This window comes from Portunus trituberculatus, chromosome 9 (genome assembly GCF_017591435.1).
Source record: "Portunus trituberculatus isolate SZX2019 chromosome 9, ASM1759143v1, whole genome shotgun sequence".
In the NCBI taxonomy this organism is placed as follows: Eukaryota; Metazoa; Arthropoda; class Malacostraca; order Decapoda; family Portunidae; genus Portunus; species Portunus trituberculatus.
The window spans coordinates 3,945,001-3,951,416 of NC_059263.1; the positions used below are offsets into that span (position 1 = coordinate 3,945,001).

At 45.2% G+C, this 6,416-nt stretch overlaps 1 long non-coding RNA gene across 1 annotated transcript; it reads left to right on the forward strand.

Moving 5' to 3' along the window:
- Positions 1 to 2,557: 2,557 nt before the first annotated feature.
- Positions 2,558 to 5,747, forward strand: LOC123501659. The gene is made up of 3 exons (XR_006673696.1): positions 2,558 to 3,174; positions 4,490 to 4,750; positions 5,084 to 5,747. It is a non-coding gene; the product is annotated as an uncharacterized LOC123501659 (long non-coding RNA).
- Positions 5,748 to 6,416: the final 669 nt, after the last annotated feature.

The following is a 6,416-nucleotide window of genomic DNA, read 5'->3' on the forward strand; positions in this document are numbered from 1 at the left end:
GTACGTAATGATAAAAAAAATTGCTACTTGATATTTACAAGTGAGCCTGTTATCTTTCATTACTCATGTTGTTAGTTATTTATTTAGTTATGTTGTTATCTACTATAGTACATTTCAGCGGTGGACAAACGGTGTTTTTTGCAGATATCTCCTAAACGAATCGTTGGATGAGTATGATATTTCAACACACTACCTTGAACATCCGTTCGTAATTTATGGTTAACATACCACGGTGCTATATGTGTTATGTGAGGAGTTTACTCGTGAAAAATAACACAAAGCCGACGAGTCATGTTGACGCATTCGAATGAAAGTGTGGCCCCACACACCCACCCAAACCATTCCTAACCACTACTACGTCTCCCCGTCTCGGAAGTTCTCGCCCTCTTTATCCCTCCTCTCCTCTCCCTAGCTCCTCGCCTCCCTCACTCCTGTGTCCCTCCCTACTTCTCCCACCACTGTATTTATACATTATAATGTTCTGTAAGTGTGTATGTATAGATATGATTATTAACGAGTATGGTACAATTTCATGAAGGCAAGAAGTGGTTCACGTTGATAATTACTGTACAACAGCACGTTTACGTGTAGTATATAGAAGAGCCATGTTTGCAGTCGTTATGGTCAACCATGTGAACATGATGTGCTGGAATTACCTGTGACCTGGACCTTCTACTGTTAGGAAAAGTTGATACTCTTATTGCGTACTGTCTACCTATTGATCATAAAAAGTGGTCCAGTTTATATATAATATTATTTTGTTGTTAGATACGTTGCTTATTATCCAGCTATACGGCCATTAACAGCGGAATTAGCTATTGCTTTCACGGTCGTTTGACCCACTCTGGTTTTCATGTCCACATATACCAGCAATTGTATTAAATAATATTATTAATGTATGATATGTATGTACATACTGACGTATGTAACTATTATACCTATACGTATGTAATTACAATAGGGAAAAAAATCAAAGGTGGAAGGCTGATGGTGTGAATAGGGGTGAAGAGGAAGCGGGAAGAGGGTCATGCGATACTGGGGTAGAGAAGGAGTGGTCTGGGGGTTCTTCAGGGTGGTGGTGGTGGTGGTGGGGGTTAGACGAGTACCCCACACCCGTCCGATTCTGTATAACACCTTTGATATGATGACTGGATTAGGCGTAATATCACTCAGTAAACTCCTCACATAACACATATAGCACTGTGGTATGTTAACCATAAATTACGAACGGATGTTCAAGGTAGTGTGTTGAAATATCATACTCATCCAACGATTCGTTTTAGGAGATTTCTGCAAAAAACACCGTTTGTCCACCGCTGAAATGTATAGTAGTTAAGTTAAGCCTATATTATCAACTCTCAACCCGATATAGCCTGATAAAAAGATTTGGTATTACGTATTTACAAGTGAGTTTGAGGAGGCAGTTCATGACTGTTCTGAGGGTGGTGGTTACCTCTTTAGTATCAGGACGTGTTTCCATATTCATTCTGCTTACTAACTGGTGATTGTTTACAGCTGCAGAAACACATGTTGGGATTAGAATAGTAAAGACTCTAATCATTAATCTTTTGAGCTCCACTGACCCTTCCTAACGCAAATAAAATCGTCTAATCGCACTACAAGGTAAAAACGCGTGTCAGTATTGAAGGGATTAACTGCCGCACTCTCGCTGTCCTACCAACGAGCACATGGCACGCACAGGAACTCGTCCATACACGCACAAAACACAATGCACTTGCTTCTTCACTCGTCCTCGCACGTTATAAGGAAAGAAGTTTAAGTGTGTTTAAAATTTGTGGAGGTGCCCCGCCTGTTAACGACTTGCTCCTGACACTGTGGTGGTGGTGATGGTGGTAGTGGTGGTACGGTAAGGCGTATAAAGTAGGCGCTCGTTGGACACACGTTCGTCATCACACGCACGCACGCACACTCATTCACTCACACACATCACATGCTCACAGATACGCGCGCGCGCGCACACACACACACACACACACACACACACACACACACACACACACTCATTCACTCACACATCACATGCTCACAGGTACACACACACACACACACACACACGCCCGGTAGCTCAGTTGTTAGAGCGCTGGCTTCACAAGCCAGAGGACCGGGGTTCGATTCCCCGGGTGGAGATATTTGGGTGTGTCTCCTTTCACGTGTAGCCCCTGTTCACCTAGCAGTGAGTAGGTACGGGATGTAAATCGAGGAGTTGTGACCTTGTCCCGGTGTGTGGTGTGTGCCTGGTCTCAGGCCTATCCGAAGATCGGAAATAATGAGCTCTGAGCTCGTTCCGTAGGGTAACGTCTGGCTGTCTCGTCAGAGACTGCACCAGATCAAACAGTGAAACACACACACACACACAAACACACACACTCATTCTCACACATCACATGCTCACAGATACGCGCAAACACACACGCACGCACGCACACTCATTCACTCACACACATCACACGGGGGATGTGTGTGTGTGTGTGTGTGTGTGTATGAGAGAGAGAGAGAGAGAGAGAGAGAGAGAGAGAGAGAGAGAATTATTATCTATCATAATAATTTATTACGAAGGAAGATTCAAAATGTTACAACAAAATGAAAAAAAAAAACATTATTATAAGTACTACACGGAAGGTAGAAATGACTGATAAAACAAATTAATGCAATTGAGTTTGTGTAACGGTTGGTTTGGAGGGAGTTAAAGAGCGTGGCTAGTTTATATCCAGGTGGTGGAGCAGTGGTTAGGTTCCTGGCAGCGTTTCATATGCTCATTTGCCCTCAAATTGTGGGGGAGAGCAAGAACCGAAGCAGGATCAGGAGTTTAGAATGACAGCTGGACCATTCTTCACCCAGACATCACGCCCGCTACATCTCTTGAATCACCACGCTACTATCGACCCCTCGAATCTTCGCAGCCCAATGTCCGTCTGTGTCTTGTTGTCGGGTGTGACGTGCAGCAGCGGGAGGAACAGCAACGGGAAGCTTGACGTACGTGATGGAGGTTTTTCGTGCGGTGGAGTGACGTGCCGCTGCTGTGAGGAGGCTAGCGGCGTACGTGATTGAGGTTTTTCGTGCGGTGGAGTGACGTGCCGCTGCTGTGAGGAGGCTAGCGGACCACAGCACCCGCAGCACAGCACCCCGCAGCACAGCACAGCGGAGGGATTGGTGGTATGTGAATCAATGGTGTAGGTGTTGGCGTTGTGTGCGCATTGACACTGTAGTGGTGATAGGAAGTTGTTAGTCAGTAACTTGAGGATTAAGAATGTTGACTGATAAAGGGTAACTGGATATGTGTAGGATGTGTACTGTCTATTGGAAGGATAATTGTACGATGTTTGTCTGTCTGTATGCAGGATGTCTCCGGAACTATCGCTACATATAAGTGTTTACTCGCTCTAGTTGTCAGTAGGGACAGATGGTCGTTCATTCACTAGTGTGGTTACAGTAAAATGGGTTCAGAATAGACTTGGGTAATAGCTGTAGCAAGTGAAGTGTTTTGGTGGTCATTGTAGTTATGTAGGAAGAATTACGCTTAACCTCTTCAGTACTATGACGCATTTTTACCATGAAATGTGTACGAGATAATTCTATTGATGTTACGAAGCGTGTATGGATGTCTCAAGGTTAATGGCCAGTCTTCACTATTTTAATTCTCACGCAAGTTTCTGTAGTTGTATAAAATCACCATATAGTAACAGAAGGAATATGAAAACGTGTCTTGGTGCTGAAGGGATTAAACGTGAGGAGTTGCTATAGAAATCCTAAATAAGTTATATTTGAGGTCAAAATGTTTCGGAAGTCATTGTGGTTCCCTCGTTAGAGAATAGGTCTCGGAAACAGCAAAAAGAATGAGTGGGCAAGATTTCTGAAGGTAACGAGGTTGCTGCTTCAAGTTACGTGCATAAGAAGCGAGACGTGGTAGTGTAACGTCAAGTTTGGGGATATAACCATGAAATTAGTTCTTGAAGTGGAAGGCAGGCAGGCAAGTAAGTGAAGGACAGGATTCGTGCTGAAGGTAGTAAAACGAGGGTGACGTAAACCGCTCTGGGGGATCTGTTACTAGACTGCAAGTTTGAAACGGGAAGTCCTGTTTGGGAATATAGCCATCAAATTCGTTCTGAAGTGGTAGTTGAACGGACGAGACTTCATCAGGACGTATCATTGTTGTAGAGGTGTTCGATATATTTGTCAGTTCGTGACAACGACTGTGAGTATAAGGAAGTGGCGTGAAAAGGACGATAGTAGTGGATCTGTGGAACTGAGTAGAGACGAGGGAAAGGCTGGCTAAAGCAGTGAAGGAATTTGTTTAGGACAGACATAGGTTAATGAAGTGTTTGAATGAGTTAGAACACGCTTTGGGTGAACGAGTGGAGTAGACGTGAAGGGAATGTGGTGGTGGTGGTGAAAGGCTGATTGAGGCAGTAGAGGAGGTTTAGGGCAAGCTAGTGAACGAGCGTTTTGTTCATGTTTTTGTCCATTACAGGAGTTGACGATCCAAAGGCCTGACTCGCCAGCGATAGTGGGTCTCCTCTACTATCACGACGCCTTCACTGAAAACGCCAACTACCAACACCTCTACCTCGCCACCGCTGCAACATCAGGGAATGGCTCTGCCATGCATCGCGTCCACACACACTGCGTACTCTTAACGCCGTCGCTGAGTGGGTGATAGCGAGGCAGGTGTGGTGAGGCGGATTGGCGACGAGATCCAGCAGATGACGGCAGGGAAAATTCCACTAACCAGGTAGATGAATGTGTGGCAAGATTGTATGGATGTGAGAGGATCGGGTGTGGGGGAAGTTTTGAGGGAGTGTGACGTGGTGTGCCTTACCGAGACTGGCCTGGGAGATGTGAGAATGAAGGGATGCGAGTGTCCTTAACAGGAAAGGGGCGGGCTGCTACCCTAAACACGGGAAACGCTGGGAGAAGGGTGAAAGGTGTAGGGTGTAACTGGAGTGGGTGGGATAACGAGGGAGGGGGGCGAGTGAGAGGCTGATTGAGGCAGTGAAAGTGTGTAGTGTACGACAGTGTAGCGTGGTACTTGTGGATATAATCAGTTAATTTTTGTCCCTTACAGGAGTTGGTGATCCAAAGGCCTGACTACAGCGAACCCCCGACTCCTGCACCATCAGGGAGGGACTTTGCTTCCCACGGCCTTCACCCTTCACAGACCCTTCCACCATCACAATCACCGCTACCGTCGCCGTTACTGCCGCTGAGGAACTCTGCCTCGCAGCGCACCCCAGCGGCCCGGCAAACGCACCACCACCACCACCAAGGATTCTGCATGGCACCTTGACCCTGCGCGGCTATCACCTACTGGTACTCCTGGTGGTGTTGGTGGCCAGGGAGGGAAGAGTTGCGAGTTAGCGTGGTAGTAAAGTCTTCCCTCGCTCATTTTTTTTATACCATGTGGGCTTTTCACGGGAATTTACGGGCTGAAGGGGGTACTTTTTGGGGGTATCTCCTATCTCAAAACCCACCCGCTAGGAAACCATTGTCCCGAGTGAGAAGCCCAACCTACACTCGGACCGTGGACAGGATTCGAACCCGTGCGCTTGGAGACCCCTCGGACCCCAAAGCACGCATGGCTCCACTGTACCACGGGTGGTGTATGTAGTTAGACAGATGTGGTGTTGTGGTGCCATTACTCCATTGTAATAAACTGTCTTCACGGCCTCTTTGTGTCGTCACTGTACTAAGCTGTTGTCACTACTGAATAATAAATTGTGAAGAAATCTATTGTTTTTGGTAAATTTTCTTTCCTGAGAATTTGTGGCTGGTTTCAGTGAGTAGTCGCCTCGAGCCGGCTTAGGTGACTGTCTGACACACCAATATTGCCTCCATTCCCACACTCACTCCAAACAATAACGGAAATAAAACACGCCTATTAATTTGAAGCTTATTATTTATCACAAGCAATGCAATAAAAAAAAAAGGTTTTAACTAACATGAAAAAATTGGTTCTCACAGCATGACGAAAAAATTAACTACTCGCAGCACAACTTCAAAAAATGCTAGGAAGCTAAATAATGTTTAAAAAAAATTGCTAGCAAGATAGAAGAAATCAAGGATTGACAATTTAATTTTCAAGTCCTCTATGATCAAATGGTCCAAAATACCAAAAATGGGCGAAAATACTGCTGCTGCAATACTGGCCAAAAAACTGCAAAAACTGGCAAACCATATATAGCCAGCCAAAAAGACCCAAAAACGCCTTAAAAATGGTACTAAAATGGCCCAATTACTGTGCACTACTGGACAAAAAACCTCAAAAAAAGGTCAAAACTGGGAAAAAATGGCCAAAAAAGCCCTCAAAACGGACCCTAAAAACTGTACTAAGTCATAAATACTCCGAAGAGTCTCCGGAGATAGAGCAGATGCATATTTGGGTTAAAAATACAATGAAG